Source organism: Podarcis raffonei, chromosome W (genome assembly GCF_027172205.1).
Source record: "Podarcis raffonei isolate rPodRaf1 chromosome W, rPodRaf1.pri, whole genome shotgun sequence".
Classification (NCBI taxonomy): Eukaryota; Metazoa; Chordata; class Lepidosauria; order Squamata; family Lacertidae; genus Podarcis; species Podarcis raffonei.
In genome coordinates, this window is record NC_070620.1 from 11,904,273 (window position 1) to 11,922,451 (window position 18,179).

Below are 18,179 nucleotides of genomic sequence, written 5' to 3' on the forward strand. Positions count from 1 at the left end.
TTCCAGAAAGACATCTACTTCTGCTTCATTGACTATGTAAAAGCCTTTGACTGTGTCGACCATAGCAAACTATGGCAAGTTCTTAAAGAAACGGGAGTGCCTGATCACCTCATCTGTCTCCTGAGAAATCTCTATGTGGGACAAGAAGCTACAGTTAGAACTGGATATGGTTTAGCATCATGTCTGAAAAGATAACACAGTCTACTGAATGGTTCCTTGTTTTTGCTCATACAACTGATTTAGTTAGAACTGGATATGGAACAACTGATTGGTTCAAAATTGGGAAAGGAGTACGACAAGGCTGTATATTGTCTCCCTGCTTATTTAACTTACCGGTATATGCAGAATTCATCATGCGAAAGGCTGGGCTGGATGAATCCCTAGCTGGAATTAAGATTGCCGGAAGAAATATCAACAACCTCAGATATGCAGATGACAGAACATTGATGGCAGAAAGTGAGGAGGAATTAAAGAACCTTTTAATGAGGGTGAAAGAGGAGAGCGCAAAATATGGTCTGAAGCTCAACATAAAAAAAAACGAAGATCACGGCCACTGGTCCCATCACCTCCTGGCAAATAGAAGGGGAAGAAATGGAGGCAGTGAGAGATTTTACTTTCTTGGGCTCCATGATCACTGCAGATGGTGACAGCAGCCACGAAATTAAAAGACCCCTGCTTCTTGGGAGAAAAGCAATGACAAACCTAGACAGCATCTTAAAAAGCAGAGACATCACCTTGCCAACAAAGGTCCGTATAGTTAAAGCCATGGTTTTCCCAGTAGTGATGTATGGAAGTGAGAGCTGGACCATAAAGAAGGCTGATCGCCGAAGAATTGATGCTTTTGAATTATGGTGCTGGAGGAGACTCTTGAGAGTCCCATGAACTGCAAGAAGATCAAACCTCCCCATTCTGAAGGAAATCAGCCCTGAGTGCTCACTGGAAGGACAGATCGTGAAGCTGAGACTCCAATACTTTGGCCACCTCATGAGAAGAGAAGACTCCCTGGAAAAGAACCTGATGTCGGGAAAGATGGAGGGCACAAGGAGAAGGGGACGACAGAGGACGAGATGGTTGGATAGTGTTCTCGAAGCTACCAGCATGAGTTTGAACAAACTGCGGGAGGCAGTGGAAGACAGGAGTGCCTGGCGTGCTCTGGTCCATGGGGTCACGAAGAGTCGGACATGACTAAACGACTAAACAACAACAAGAAGCAGTAAATATTTAAAGAACCAGAAGGGGAAGTTGAGGGAAGTCACAGAGGGGGTGGTTCTTTTTCTTATATATGACAAATGTTATATTGTGTTGTTTGACTGAATATAAAATTGTAAAAATCCAAAAGGAAAAAAAGAAAATGGAGACTTACTTAGGGCAACCAAGTTAATGAATGAGGCAACAGTTGAATGCAGACTTCCAGATGTTTAGCTGTCCCTTATCCACTATGCTACATAAGCCCAAATAGGTAAAAAAATCCCAGCCCTATAATTTGCAAAGGATACTTGCCACCCCAAAGCTTTTGATGGGTATTAAAAGCAGAACAAGTGAGTTTATGCTTAATGCTAAAAAATACAGCTCTATAGATAAAAATTAAGGAAGGCTGGGGATGAGGGTGAGGAAAGAGAAAAAACTTACCTATTTTATTAGGAGAATCCCCCACTGGAATCTGCATTAGAAGGTTTTTTGTCTCGAAGATCTGCAGTCCAGCTGCACAGCCAGCAAACAGTAATCCATATTTGTTGGATACAGCAAGAAGACTGGAACACTCTTTGGGGAGTTCATCAGGAGCATCAAAGATTCGTACTTTCTTCAATGCTCTGAACTTAAAATCCTCTGGCACATTCATAGATTAAAAAATCTGTGCAGGCTAAATCTAAATGCATCAGTTTATTCAAATACACCACAGAACTCAACCAAAACCTTGATTATTTAATCACATTTAATTACACAAATGATTCTCAGACTTATTTGCTCCCCATTCCTCAGTGAACCAGCTACTAAAAGGAGACTGGAAGCATCTACTTGCTTTGAATCTAACTGGAGCTCTTTGTTACATCTAAAGTTTGGGAAACTGTGGTTAGTTCAAGCCAGCTAGGGATCATAAATTATGATTTGAACCTGGCTTGTTTGAATTAACCATAGCTTAAATTAACAGCCCCCCCTCCAAGTTCAAACACAACAGGAAACTCTGATTAGTTTAAAGGAGGAAGTGTCCACTCTCCTTCTTACATCACAGTAAAGGAAGAGGGAAGGGGAGTGCATTTGAGTCCCAGTGTCAATTCATAGTTTAGCATCATGTCTGAAAAGATAACACAGTCTACTGAATGGTTCCTTGTTTTTGCTCATACAACTGATTTAGCAAACTTAGAAAATACCTAGCCCTTTAGTTTGTGATGATAAACTGTTCAAAATTCTAGATTTCTGTTTTATATTGACTGTTTCAGTTTTAAAGCTTTATCCTGTGGTTTAAATTTCCTCACTATAGGCTGTGTTTTGTCAAAATCAGATAATAGCTAAAGATGAAGGGCTTTCCCCAATGCTGCAGTTAGCACATAAATGGAGGCCACTAGCCTCTTACCATGCCAACTAAAAGCAACAACAGGCTAGTAACTTTTGGAAGCTCTTTTACAAGGCTGTCTTAGACATTGCTCCAATCTTCTCTTGGTAGAGCACTCAGAGCAACCTATAGCACAGAAGAAATATACTGGGGTGTGTGGAAATGAAATCAATACCTGAACAAATTTCTATGGTGTCAGGTGCTGGTGTGGTTGCTCGAGAGCAAACAGGCAAGACTCCAACCTGTCTTTTCCAGGCTTTATTATCTGTACAAAACTATTTACAGTGCAGAGCGTCGCAAGTCCATGTCTGCTCAGTCGCTAGCAGAATCTGGGAGTGGGCGGTCCTTATACATTCCCCAGCATAACAGTCGTGTGACCCCCATCCTTCTCCTCCCCTCTCTGCGCCCAAACCTACTGTGCAGAGTGGGCGCTGGCAAAGGGGGACTTGCCTCCCCTCTGCTTTGCTCAGGCTCGGTGTTGAGCTCTCCCTAGCATCTTCTGATCCCTGCGCCCCTTCCCCACTGGAGGCGGGGCTTCCCTCCTCGCCAGAGGAAGAACTGCTTCACAAGATCTTCGGAGGCTCCCTGTAACACAACTGCCCTTCTACCTCTCGCCTCTGAGCTGATGGCAGTTCCCTGACATCCAGCCTTATTTACAAGGCTGCAATAATGAAACACTTATAGCTGTCTTGTAAACAGACCCACAGAACTTACTAGCCTGCCAATTATTTTACTAGTCTCTTGGGGCCTGGGCAGAGGAGAAACAGAGTGCAGTATTTCCAGTGGAAGTGAAGGGTATAAGAACATAAAACAAGCTGGATCAGGCCAGTAGTCCATCTAGCCCAGCATCCTGTTCTCACAGTGGCCAACCAGATACTCCAAGAGTTAATTGGTAAGCAGCACTTGATCACAAAAGCAACTATTCTCTTCTGTGGTTTCCAGCAACTGGTATTATGAGGCATAATGACTCCAGACAGTAGAGGTAGAACAGACACCATGGGTACCAGGCACTGTCCCTGATGCATTAGCCTGGTCTGCTTTCAAAGCCATCTAAGAAGGGAACTTTCCCTCCTCTAAAAGCTGTTTTGGTTTCTAAGCTGGGCATGCAGGAGAGGCACTTTGGCTGGTCCACGCCTTCAACTTCATGCCATTTCTGGTCACCTGCAGCAATGGCAGGGAGCCCACGTTGGTCCTGCAGGTGTTGCTGGGCTCCCACTCCCACCAGCCCCCAATATGCAAGGCCAGAGATGGTAGTAGTTGCAATCCCACAAGACACCTGTTTGGACGACCACATAAGTTCTCCATTAGTATCTGTACTGCTGAAGACATTTTCTTTTATTATTCTACACCTAGCTATTATTATTGAAAATAAATAAAAATATATATTTTAAAAATGTTATCCATTCCTGGATAGCGCTTAAATGCATGGCTGGTTTACATAACGTGCTCTGAATTTCCTGACACAGACACAATTTCAAAAATTAAAAAACTGAAACAGACTAAAATTACCTACGCTTTCTAAGCGTTCTGAACTTTCACAACATCCCTGTAAGGTAGGCCACTTATTTTAACGTAAGTACTGCCGGCAAAAACACAACAGGGTAAAATACAATATTAACATAACAGGTGCATAACAGGTTGCCCCCCCCTTCCGACTCACCTTCATCTCCCTCTCAGGGATTACATCCATGTTGTCCCCCATGACAGAGCCTCGGATGAAGACTTACAACGAAGCCAACCGGTACGACAGGAGGACTTCACGTGCGCAACCTCAAATCACATTCCCTGCCTCTTATAAACCAGGATGGGAAGCGAAGGAGGGGAAACATCCGCTTTTGGGGAACAGATGAAGCCCACAACGGGCACTTCTGGCGACGTTCTAGGCGTGTACCTGCCGTCTTGGTTCCTTTGCTCGAAGCCTCTATGTCAAGAATGAGAGCAGGTGGGAAGTTAGGTGCAGAGCAAACATGAGTCTTTGCGCCCATTACCATGTTTTGGGAAGGCGCCCGGCCCGTGGGAGCTGGGGCTAAGGCACCGATAGCCTGGTCGGAAAGTGATGCAGTTCTGTTACCTCAATTCCGGTGACATATTAGGCCTGGTTTCAAACCTTCTTACCTTACAGTAACCATAGAAAAAGAAATTAGAGAAAGAAATTAGACTATAGACTCACACAGGACAGACAGGACTTCTGAGGCTCTTTAGAAGTCAGCTTCATATCTAAGGCGCAATGAAGAGCTGCCTATAGAAAGCTATGAAACCACGATTTGGCTGTTGTTGTTATAGCGCCATTGAATGAGTATTCCAAGGTCCCTGCCTTGAGGAACTTACAACATTTTCTGTGAAGATTTCGTTCACCTCTCCACACCCACAAATTATAGCAGAAAATATAGCAATTCCTACTCCTTCCAATATCATATTCACACTATATATTTAAAGCACATGACTCTTCCCCTAAAGAGTCCTGGGAACTGTTCTTTTCATATATACCCCCCAGAGCTACAGTTCCCAGCACCCTTTTTTTAAAAAAATATTTTTTATTAAGGATTTTCTTGTTTTACATAAGTGTAGTGCCTCGTATTTTTTCTTCTTCTTCCATGTAACATTTTTACAAATCCGTTTCATTTGTTGAGGCATTAGGGGGAGAAGAAAACAGAAAGAAAAAAGAAAGGGGGGTGGAGAGAGGGAAGATGGATGGGGGTGGGGTCGGGTGGCGCTGTTTCTATTATGTTTAATGTATGTAGAGTTTGGTGTCAGCGTTGCTTGTGTTGTTCACTTGTGTTCCTTTGGTGGTGAGAGAGGTTGGGGTTGGCCTAGGGTGTGATTGTTTGCTTATGATTGGCTGTGGTGATCTTTGTTTTCGTGTGTGAGTGAGGTGGGTGGGTGTTTTGGATCAGGTTAGCCATATTGATTTGTATGCTGTTGGTGGATTATTGTCATTGTCCTGTTGGGTTGTGTGAAGGCGTCTTCTTCTGTTTGTCCCCGTGTCAGTTTCAGTTTATTAGTTAATTTTTCTAGTAGGGCTGTTTCCCATACTATTTGGTACCATTGGTCCATGCTTACTCCTGACAGGTCTCTCCAGTGTCTGGTTATGGTGTTTCTGGCTGCTGAGAGCAGGTGGGTTATGAGTTCTTTGTGGTGTAAATGGGCATTGTTGTCTTGGAAGATGTTTAGTAGGGCCAATTCTGGGGTGATGTCTATTACTTGCTTAGTTATTTTACATATTTCTTGTATGGCTGTTGTCCAGATTAGTTGAATTTTGGGACACTCCCACCACATGTGGAGGTATGTGCCTGTGGAGGTGCACCCTCTCCAGCATTTTGGTGAGGTTCCTGGGTGTATTAGCGCTAGTTTCCTTGGTGTTAGGTACCACCTGTAGGTGAGTTTCAGTGTGAGTTCTTTTCTTTTCGTTGATATGGATTTAAAGGGGGGTTTAGACCACATTCTGGTCCATTGAGTGGGGTTAATCTCATAGCCTATGTCATTCTCCCATTGTTTTTTGATTGCGTCTAGGGGATTTGCGGGGTTTTGGAGTAGTATTTTGTATATTGCGGATACCGTCCCTTTACCGTTTCCCTTTGTTGTTAGGAGGAGGTTTTCGAAGGTTGTCAGGGGCCTAGTTGCTGCTGATTTTACTGTTAGGTTGTTTAAGAGGGCATGTAGTTGGTGTTGTGTTAACCAGGTCATTTGGGTGTCTTCTAGTTTGTCTTGTATTTCTTGTGTTGACAAGGGTTTGTTATTTTTATAAAAGTCTATTAGGCGATATAAGCCTTTGGTTCGCCAGGTTTTTATCTGGAGGTTTTGTGCTGCATGGTGGAATAATGGGTGGTACGCCAGGGGGATTAGTGGGGATGGGGTTGGGGATAGTTTGCCTATTTGTGTTTTCCATGCTTTGAGCATGGTCTGTGTGTACCTGTTAAGTGTTGTGGGAATTTTCTTTAGTTTGTTTGGGAGGAGTGGGTATGTTGTGGTGCAGGTGTTTTCAATTATGTCCCTCTCTAGGTGTACCCATTGTTTTGTCTCATCTTCTAGTATATATGGGATTATATGGCGTATTTGGTTGGCATTGTAATATGCTTCTATGTTGGGGATTCCCCATCCTCCTTCTGAGGTGGGGAGGTGCAGGTATTTGGGGCTTATTCTTGGTTTTTTATGTGAGAAGATGAAAGAGTGTAGTTTTCTCTACCAACTGCGAAGTTGGGTTGAGGGGATCCAGGTTGGGAGGGTTTGGAATAGGTAGGTTAGTTTTGGGAGTGTGATCATTTTGATCATGGCTATTTTGTCTGAGAGAGTGAAATTCATGTTATTCCATCTCTTTAGGTCTTTGTTAATTTGTCGCCACAGGGGCTTGTAGTTGTGGAGGTACAATTTATTGAGGTTTCTGGTTATTTGTACCCCTAGGTATCTGAACTTGGTGTGGCAAAGTTTTATTTTGGTGACCTTCATGAGTTCTTTTTGGGTGTGAGGAGGGGTGTTGAAGCACATAGCTTCTGACTTTGTAAAATTTACCTGTAGGCCCGACACCATTGCAAATGTGTTGAGTTCTCTGATTAGGGAGGTTGCTGTGCTTATGGGGTCTGGTGTTGTGACCATTAGGTCATCTGCAAAGAGCCCTAATTTATAGGTTCTGCCTTTTATTTCCACTCCCTTGATGTCTGTGGCTGCTCGGATGCGGATTGCTAGGGGTTCCAGAGCCAGGATAAATAAGAAGGGAGACAGTGGGCATCCTTGTTTCGTGCCTCTTTGGATAGCTATAGTATTAGAATACATATTGTTAGTTCTGCATTTTGCTGAGGCTTGGGAGTATATTTGTTTGAGGATTTGTAGGAAGTTGGGGCCAAATTTCATGTTAGTTAGTACTGCTAATATGTATTTCCACTCCAAGCAATCAAAGGCTTTGAGGATGTCTAGGGACATAATTGTCAATGGGAGTTTGGTTGCCTTGCTGTGTTCGATCAGGTTCAGTAGTTTCCTGATGGGGTCTGTTATATTGCGGCCAGGGACAAAGCCAGTCTGGTCTGGGGCTATTAACTTGTGTAGGAAGATTTTTAGGCGGTTGGCCAAGATTGATGTGAATATCTTGTAGTCTTGGTTAATGAGATTGGGCGGTATGATTCTACTTTAAGGCTATCTTTTAGTGGTTTTGGGATGGAGACTATTTTGGAGTGGGTCCAGGTTTTGGGGATGGGGCCCCCTTTTATGATGTCGTTGAATAGGCGGGTCATGTAGGGCATCAAGGGTTCTTTGAATTTCCTATAGAATTCTGCTGTGAAGCCATCTGGGCCCTGGGGCTTTGTGTGGTTTCAGGTTTTTGAAGACCGCATCTATTTCCTCTGGGGTGATGGGGCTGTCCATGAATTCCTGTTCCTCATCAGTTAGGGTAGGCATGGTCAGTCCTGCTAGAAATGTTCTGATTTCCTTCTCTGGTGGGTTATGGGAGGTGTATAGGTTGGAGTAGAATTCTGCAAATTCTGAGGTTATTTCTTCGGGGGAGAATGTTATGTTGCCGTCTTTTTTGGTGATGCAGTGTATTCTTGTTTTGAGTGCTTTTTTCCTACATCTATTTGCTAGTAATCTGGAGTTTTTCCCTCCATATTCGTAGAAACGCTGTTTAGAGTATAGAATGTTGATCGTTGTTTTGTTAATTTCTAGGGAGTCTAGTTCTCTCCTTTTTTGTTCTATAAGTTTGAGGAGTTTTTTAGATCCTGTTTGTTTGTAGTGTGATGAGAGGGCTGTGATGTCTTGTTCTATTTTGCTAATTTTTGAGGAGGTTTGTTTTTTAAGGAATGTTTTCTCTTTTATGCAAGCTCCTCTGGTGACCGCTTTCATTGCGTCCCATAGGAGGGGGGTTGTTATATTGTTTACATCGTTTTCCTTGAAGTAGTTTTGGAGGGTTTTTGTGAGACTCTCTCTAATTTGTTTGTTTGTAGTTAGGATGGGACTGAAGGACCATGATGGGGTGGTTTGTGTTCCTTCTCCTATTTTAACGATGACTTCTACTGGGGCGTGATCTGTGATTTTAATGTTACCTATGTTTGTTGATTCTACTGAGGGGATCAGACCCTGTGTGAGTAGAATGCTGTCCAGTCTGGACACTGTATCATGGCGTCCCGATTGGAATGTATGGCTGATGTCTCCCGGGTTTTGCTCACCCCAAATGTCGTAGAGACCCCTGTTTTTTAGCATTTTTAGTAACTTGTAAGAGTTCCTAGTTGTTGGGGGTTTCCTTCGGAGGAAGGTTGCCCATGGGGTTGTGGGGTGGATATCTTTCAGGGATAAACCTTTCATATTTAGATTGAGGTCCCCTCCTAGGATTGCTTCCCCTTCAGAGAAGGAGAGGAATTTGTTTAGTGTCTTCTGGAAGAATTCTAATTGTTTCGTGTTTGGGGCATATATGGAGCCGATTGTCAGTTTGATTTTGCCACCTACTGTCCCTTTAGCGAAAATGAATCTGCCTTTTTTGTCCTTGAGGACTGTTGTGGCAGTGAAGTTCAGGTCTCTACTGAGTATTATGGCTACACCACGAGCTTTCCCTGAGCCTTGTGCGACCCACTGTTGACTGAAGCGGGGGTCGCTCAGGAGTTTGCTGCCTTTGGGTGGGTTGTGTATTTCTTGTAGGAAGGTGATGTGTGGTTTCATGGTGTTTATGTATGAGGTGATGCGTTTTCTTTTGATGGGGTTTCCCAGCCCCCTCACATTTAATGTGATTGCTTTTAGGTTAGCCATCTTGCTTATCTATTATGTGGGGCAATTCCCTGCCAACCCGTTCGGGTTGTCGTGTCTCTCTCTTCGTGTTGTTTAAAGAACCAGTGGGGTTGCGCTGACCTAGGGTGTGGTGGGTGGGGGGGCTAGTGGGATTAGAGTGAGATTTGGGTTAAAGAGTAGGGGGTAAGTTGTAGGGAGTTTCCTATATGTAGTCATATAGGTGTTTGTTTGGGGTATTTTGGGCCATCTGGCATTTAGCCGGTTGGTCCTAGGTCTCAGCTGGTGTGGAAGGCCATGTTCAAGGACAGACCACCCCCCCGTTGTCTGCGATAGGGGGTGATCAGCGAGACAGTGTGAAGTGACTTTGTAACGTCGCTGTCAGGTATAAGGTTCGTAAGCAATGTTGCCAATGTTATGAGCAACATTGTTGGTGTGTTGGGGTGGGGATGTGGGTGCTGGTACGCTCTGGTGCCACCATAGTGCTGGTTGGGTATCAGATTTTAGCCTGATTGTGGGTTGTGTTATTAAGGTTGGAGTTGTTTTTCCTTAGTATGGAGTATGAGGATGTTGAAGGTGTGGGTGATGGGGAATGTGGTTGAGGTCGTCTGGACTGGTGTTGGGGTGGGGATTTCTGTGGGGGTGCGGGGCTGGGGGGGATGTTGATGGTGTTAACTAAATCTATGTTTTGGGGGGTGAGAGAGGGGGAAGGGGGGGGAAATCACCAGTCCTTCAGTTTGTGGTTTCTCCCTGGTTGCTTCATTCAGCTGGGGTTGTTGTTGTTGTAGGGTTGTCCATCTGTGATGAATTGGTTTGGTTAATCTTGGTCTGGTTTCTTGTGTCGTATGGCCGGCGGGACGGTTCTGAGCATGATGCTTGCCTGTATTGGTTTGCGTTGTTGTGCCACTTCTGTTGTTTCTTTTTCTTCTGTACCGTCGTCCAGTTGTTTGCTGTTGTTTCCTCGTGGTTGGGGCTGTCACTTGGTGGGTTTGTCAGTTGCCATTCCGGTGGGAGGTCGAGTTCAAGGTTCTTTAGTAGTTGCAGGGCCTCAGGTATGTTGGTAGCCATGTGTTGTATTGGTTGTTACAATGAGGCGGAAGGGGAAGCCCCATCGGTATTTGATCCCTGCTTGTTGGAGACGCTGGGTGCATGGGCGCAGGCTTTTCCTCCGGTTTAGGGTATCCTGAGATAGGTCCTGTAGGGCCAGAATGGGGGTTTCTCCATATCGAAGGTTGCTTGAGTTTCTGAGGTGGTGCCATATCTCTTCCTTCTTTTTGTAGCGTGTGAAGCATACAATGATGTCTCTTGGGGGGGGGGCATTGGGTTTTGGCATAGGTTTTAGGGCTCTGTGAGCCCTCTCTAAGTCATCTGCCTCAAGTTTCAGGCTTGGGATTGTGTTTTTCAGCCAGCGTATAATTAGGTCTGCTGGGCTTTTCTCCTCTGTTTTTTCAGGAAAGTTGCGGAAGCGGATGTTACAATGTCTATTGCGGTCTTCAAGGTCGGCTTGCTTAATTTTCATCTCTCTGCGTTCTGCTTCCATTTGGTTTACCAGTTCGTCCAGTTTCTTGTTCACACATGCGTTCTCCTCCCGGTATTGCTCTATTATTCTTTCTTGCATTTGGTTTTTGTTCTCTAGAGCTTCCACTTTGGAGGTTAGGTTGTTGATTAGTACCTGCATGGGAGCCATTGTGGCCTTCAGTGTTTCTTCTAATCGTGCTTCTAATCTTGCTTCCATTTCCCTCAGATCTCGTTTTGTTATTGGGTGGTCATCATCTTGAAGGGGAGTTACCATCTTAGCATTGTTTGCCATCTCCCTGGTTGGTGTCATCTCAGTCTCCCTGATAGTTTTGGTTTGAGGTTGGCTTGGCGTCCACTTGGGGTAGGGCGTGTGGTGGTTAGGAGTTGTGGCAGTGGTGATTCCTGAGTATTGTTGGGTTGCTGAGCTGATCAGGCTTTGGCTGGTGGCTTTTACAGAGCGTTTGGATTAGGTGGTCATTTGTGTCACTTCTAGCCTGTGTTTTAAGAACTTCTCTTGGGTTTTCTGTAGTTGCCTCAGGGATGCCGCCGAGGCTGGGGGGGAGGGCAGGTAAGCAGAGATGGGTAGACTAACGGACAGACAGTTCATATAAGGGGAGGGGGGTTAGCAGGTAGAGATGCAAGAGATTAGAGGGGTGGGGCCAGGGGAAATGTGTTTAGGAGGGGGTTGTATATACCCAAAAGGGGTACTGGGGTCCAGTTAAGGTGGAAATTGGGGTTGGGAGTGCGCTTAGAAACAGAGACAGACAAATAGGCTATATGTAAAGGGTGGAGGGAGAAAAGGGAAGAAGAAGAAGAAGAAAGAAAAAGAAGGGGGAGGCGGGGGGAGAGGGGAGATTGGAGTAAAAGAGAAGAGAGAGAGAGAGAGAGAGAGAGAGAGAGAGAGAGAGAGAGAGAGAAAGAGAGTTGAAAGAGAGAGGGGAGATAGTACAGTAATATCAGCGGTATTAGTTTGCAGCAGTAGTTTTAGCTATAGTATGGGGGGGCAAATTATGATAGGGTGATATGAATGTGTGTATGTGTTTCCTTTAGGGGAAGGGGGGATGGAGAGAGGGAGGAGGGAGAGAAAAGGAGAGGGGGAGGGGGAAGGGTGGGAGAGGGAAGGAGAAGAAAAGAGAGGGGGAGAGAGGAGGAGGGAGGGAGGGGGAGCTGCTGCAATGGTATGGGGGAAAGTCTTATTTTAAAAGAGGGGGTGGGGGAAAGGGCTCCCCTCTCAAAAACAAACTGACGGACAGGCTAAAAAGGGGGGGTTGATTTTAAAAAATAAAAGGGATAGAAAACAAAATTGGGGATGGAAAATGAAAGGTGGGATAAAGGGAAAAAATGAGGAGGGGTGAAGACAGAGAGGGGAGAGCAAAAAGGGAGAGAAAAATAAAAGGGGGGGAGTTGAGGGGGAGAGTATCAATAACAATAGCAGTGATATAGAGGAAATGTTTGTTTTAAAAGAGAGTGGTGGTCGTAGCTGGGGGCGAAAGATTCCCCCCTCAAGAACAAGCCAACAAATAGAAAAGAAAGGGCTTTAAAAAGAGAGAGGGGGGGAAAACGTGTGGTTTTTTAAAAATAATAATAATAATAATATTTTCCCCTAATTATTGTTATTATTTTTTGTTTGTAAAAAAGTAATTAAAAATGTACGGGTAAAAGATAAAAATGAGAATTAAAGGTAAAAAAAGGGGGGGTTGTCTTTAGATAGATAGATAGATAGAGCTTTTTATTTTTATTTTTTTAAAAAATGAGTAAAGTATAGGTAAAAGAGGATAGGTAAAAGAGAGTGGAAAGTCTGGGGCGAAGTGGCAGTCCCAGGAAATGGCCTGTGATGGTTCAGGGCTGTTTTCTGGGTACTGCCATTTTAATTCTTAAGAGGGGAGTTTGAAGTGAAAATAAAATGAGGTTCAAATTGTGTGTGTGTGTGTGTGGAGAAGTGTGTCTTTAAATAGTGTGTAGAAAAGATAGCAATAAAAATAAAGATTCAAATAAAGGGTGGCTGCAGCAGCAGTGGCCCCTCTTTTAAAAAGAAAAATGATAAAAGTATCATGATAATGATAAAAGGGGGGGGGAATAAAAAAGAATTTCTTTTTTTAAAAAAGGGGGGGAAAGGGAGAGGGGTAGGAAGGGGTTAAAAAAAAAGGAGAAAAGAAGGGGGTAGTTTCTTCCTTTCTGCGATCTCCTTTGTCATGCGGCTTTGCATGGAGGGGTAGGCTCCGGTCGTGCTTTTTCGGAGCCTCTTTTGCCTTCCCGTGCTCACCTACCTCCCCTCTTCTTTGTCGGCAGAGATGGGGGCAGCAGCGGTAAAGTAAAGTTAGGGCTCATTTTTTCTTTCTTTTTCTTCTTCTTTCCCCCTTTTCTTTTTCTCCCTCTCTGCGTTAGCTCCACTGTCTTCCTGGATTTGGAGCTCCTCTCCGTGTGTGTGTGTGTTGAGAGAGAGAGAGCAGTTCCCAGCACCCTTAACAAACTCTGTTTTTTTCAAAAATAGAAGTTGAGGCTGCACTCTTTTGTGCACTTATGTGGAAATGAAGCTTCATTGAATGGAGTGGGACTTCTGAATAAAGATGGAATGAGGTTGTGCTGTAGACATTTACCCAGTAATTCTTTGAAAATTGATATATTCCTCTCATCAATTAGTAATTTACATTAACTTCTTTTTTGTAGTATTTTATCTTTCAATAGCCTTGACTTGAGGAATAACAAACAATCTCCTGGACCCTTGTACATTCTCATTCTTTCAGATCTGATTCTGAAGATTTTTATCAATGTCCATTATCAACTCTTCATCTTGGGCTCCCAACCATTTCACCAACTCTTGAATTACAATGGTACCTCTGGTTACGTACTTAATTCGTTCTGGAGGTCCTTTCTTAATCTGAAACTGTTCTTAACCTGAGGTACCACTTTAGCTAATGGGGCCTCCAGCTGCCGCTGCGCTGCCACTACACAATTTCTGTTCTCATCCTGAAGCAAAGTTCTTAACCCGAGGTAATATTTCTGGGTTAGCGGAGTCTGTAACCTGAAGCGTATGTAACCTGAAGCGTATGTAACCTGAAGTGTATGTAACCCGAGGTACCACTGTATTTTGTTTTTGATGTGTTCATCCTGGATTTTGGTACTCCTCAAAGATGCAGTATAAGTTCTCTTTGGTGTATTTCAAGAATGGCTACCTGGTCCAATGTCTCCTCCTGAGCTTTCTTTAATTCTGTCATTTCATCTGTTATTATGTCCTGGTTTTTTTAGTTCTTTATTCTCATTTTGAATTTTATTGGTATTTCCTCTTGCTTATTAGACGTGCCTTTACATTCTTGTACTGATTTATCTAATTCCTTGTTTTTGATGGTCAACTTTTAACTGACCTGAAAGATCCATTATTAGTTTTGAATTTTGTTCTATCCTAATATCCATTGAGTTCAGTTTATCATTTATGGTCTTGTTCATTCCAACAATTAATTATCTCAGGTCAACATTTGGGTCTATTTCAGCTGTCGACTGTCGCCTTCCTTGTAAACCTGCAGTGGTGGTTATTGTAGATTGTAATAATAATAATAATAATAATTTATTATTTGTACCCCGCCCATCTGGCTGGGTTTCCCCAGCCATTCTGGGCGGCTTCCATAGAAACCAAAAATACACTAAAATATCACAGATTAAAAACTTCCCTGAACTGGGCTGCCTTAAGATGTCTTCTGAATGTCAGGTAGTTATTTATCGCTTTGACATCTGATGGGAGGGCGTTCCACAGGGCGGGCGCCACTACCGAGAAGGCCCTCTGCCTGGTTCCCTGTAGCTTTGCTTCTCGCAATGAGGGAACCGCCAGAAGGCCCTCGGCGCTGGACCTCAGCGTCCGGGCAGAACGATGGGGGTGGAGACGCTCCTTCAGGTATACTGGGCTGAGGCCGTTTAGGGCTTTAAAGGTCAACACCAGCACTTTGAATTGTGCTCGGAAACGTACTGGGAGCCAATGTAGGTCTTTCAAGACCGGTGTTATGTGGTCTCGGTGGCCGCCCCCAGTCACCAGTCTAGCTGCCGCATTCTGGATAAGTTGTAGTTTCCGAGTCACCTTCAAAGGTAGCCCCACGTAGAGCACATTGCAGTAGTCCAAGCGGGAGATAACTAGAGCATGCACCACTCTGGCGAGACAGTCTGCGGGCAGGTAGGGTCTCAGCCTGCGTACCAGATGGAGCTGGTCCAGCTGCACTGGACACAGAATTGACCTGCGCCTCCATGCACAGCTGTGAGTCCAGAATGACTCCCAGGCTGCGCACCTGGTCCTTCAGGGGCACAGATACTCCACTGAGGACCAGGGAGTCCTCCACACCCGCCCATCTCCTGTCCCCCAAAAACAGTATTTCTGTCTTGTCAGGATTTAACCTCAATCTGTTAACCACCATCCATCCTCCAACCGCCTCCAGACACTCACACAGGACCTTCACCGCCTTCACTGGTTCCGATTTGAAAGACAGGTAGTGCTGGGTATCAGCCGCATACTGATGAACACCCAGCCCAAACCCCCTGATGATCTCTCCCAGCGGCTGCATGTAGATGTGGAAAAGCATGGGGGAGAGGACAGAACCCTGAGGCACCCCACAATTGAGAGCCCAGGGGTCTGAACATTCATCCCCCCCACCACTTTCTGAACACAGCCCAGGAGGAAGGAATGGAACCACTGTATAACAGTTCCCCCAGCTCCCAGCCCCTCTAGGCGGTCCAGAAGGATGTTATTGTACTGGTCCCGGGGGGAAGGTTACCGTTGGCGTGGTCAAAGTCCGGTCCTGGGTCACGAGTCTGGAAACAGTTCACAAAGAGCGAGGCGGGGTCCGAAGCAGGAAGCCGGGCGGGGACGGGAACTCTGGAAGGACAGGTCTGGGTCTGGGCAGAAGCAGGTATTCAATGCCATTGCTCCCACAACCTGGCTGTTGTGATAAAGGCTGACTGGCCTTTATCTTCTCTGAGGCCAGGGGTGGTCCTGGCCCCCAGGAGACCCGCCTCTCCTGGCCTTAAAGCGAGCACTCCTCCTGGGAGAAACCAGTTCCCTCCGCCTCTCTGCCCTGAGCCTCTGAAGCTCAGGAGAGGCTGGAGGGTTACTGGACCCAGGGGGAGACTCAACTTCCCCTGACAGGGCTGGGAGAGGCGCACCTGTAGGCACTGTGTCCTCAATCACCTCCGGAGCCAGAGTGGAATCACCTGGTGCCTGCTCCTGAGGATCCGGCACAGGTGCAAGCGCTTCAGATCCAAGGCCCTGCCCAAGCTCAGCCGGCCCTGGAGGCAGGGACTCCTGTGCAGGCTGGGGTTTCTCTGGTTCAGCCTCTGAATCGGATTCCCAGGACATCACAGTTATGGTCGATGGTATCAAAAGCCGCTGAGAGATCCAGCAGAACTAGGAAACAGCTCTCACCTTTGTCCCTAGGCCACCGGAGATCATCGACCAGTGCAACCAAGGCAGTTTCAGTCCCATTATGAGGCCTGAATCCCGACTGGAAGGGATCCAAACTAAAACTAAGGTTTTGGAGAAAAATTTGACACCTATGGAAAGGGAGAGGTTTCAGAATGAGACAGGTTTAACGGTGGCTAAGAAAGTGAAATATTTGGGGATAAATATGACAGCTAAAAATCTGAATTTGTTTAAAGATAATTATGAAAAATACTGGATAGAAGTGAAAAAAGATTTGGAAATCTGGACGAAATTGAAGCTTTCCTTGTTGGGTCGAATTGCAGTTATAAAGATGAATGTATTGCCTAGAATGTTGTTTTTGTTTCAAACATTGCAGATTGTGGACAAGATGGACTGTTTCAAGAGGTGGCAAAAAGATATTTCCAAATTTGTCTGGCAGGGCAAAAAGCCCAGAATAAAATTCAAGATATTAACTGATGCAAAAGAAAGGGGGGGATTTGCCCTGCCAGACTTAAAACTTTATTATGAATCAGCAGCTTTCTGTTGGTTGAAGGAATGGCTACTACTTGAGAACACAGATATCTTGGATTTAGAAGGGTTTAATAACATTTTTGGGTGGCATGCATATCTGTGGTACGACAAGGTTAAAGCTCACAAAGCTTTTAAAAATCATATTGTCAGGAAAGCATTATATAATGTCTGGATCAAATATAAGGATTTGTTGGAAAATAAAACTCCTAGGTGGTTATCTCCAATGGAGGCGAAGGCCGTGAAAAAACTCAATATGGGGTTGAAATGGCCGAAATATTGGGAAATTGTGGAACAAGAGGGGGACAAATGGAAATTGCAGAGTTATGAGAAACTAACTCTGCTCGGGACTTCGTGGAAAGCATGGCCTCCATGGGGCTGTCCCTGAATAAGTTTGGCCCAACTCATAGCCGTGGACATGCCTTAGACTTGGTGTTCACCTCTATGGATGTTGGTGATCTGACACTAACTAAAAGCGAAACAAAAGAAGTGCCATGGTCAGATCACTTCCTGGTGCAACTGGACTTCTCCGCAACCCTTCCCCTCTGCAGGGAGGTGGGACCGATTCGGATGGTCCGCCCCCGCCACTTAATGGATCCAATTGGCTTCCAGAGAGTGGTAGGGGATGCTTTATCCCAAGCTGATGGCCTTTCAGCTGATTCCCTGGTGGCACGCTGGAATGCGGAGTTAACCAGGGCTATTGACTGTCTGGCTCCGAAGCGTCCTCTCCGATTGCATGGAGCCCGGACAGCCCCGTGGTTTTCCCCGGAGCTGAGGGTGATGAAACAATCGTTGAGACGGCTAGAGCGCCGGTGGCGGAAAACTCATTCTGAATCAGACCGGACACGGGTTAGAGCTCAACGTCGAGCCTACCAAGTGGCAATGGCGACGGCGAAGAGGGCCTTCTTCGCCGCCTCCATTGCATCTGCAGAAAACAGCAGCAGGAGACTTTTTCAAGTGGTTCGCAATCTATCGGAACCACCTGTACCACCCGGGCCTGGTAGGGACCCCAAGATCTCCTGCAATGCTTTTGCAAAGTTTTTTGCAGATAAAATCGCTCAGATTCAGAAGGAGGTAGACTCCACCGTGGGAGCAGGGCCAGGGCGGGAGAGTGCTAGAGTTCTGTCTGGTCCTGTTACATGGGATCAATTCCAATCTGTTACCTCCGAGGATGTGGACAGGCTGCTTGGACAAGTGAAACCGACCACCTGTCTCCTTGATCCTTGCCCATCCTGGCTGATAAAAGCAAGCCGGGAAGGGCTGGGCGATGGGCTCTGCGGGGTGGTGAATGCTTCCCTCTGTGAGGGAGCCTTCCCAGACCCGCTGAAAGAGGCGGTCATTAAACCGCTTCTTAAAAAAACATCTTTAGACCTGGCCAATTTGGCCAACTATCGCCCAGTCTCAAATCTGCCATTCTTGGGCAAGGTGATTGAGCGGGTGGTTGCTGAACAACTCCAAGCACGCCTGGAGGAAACGGACCATTTG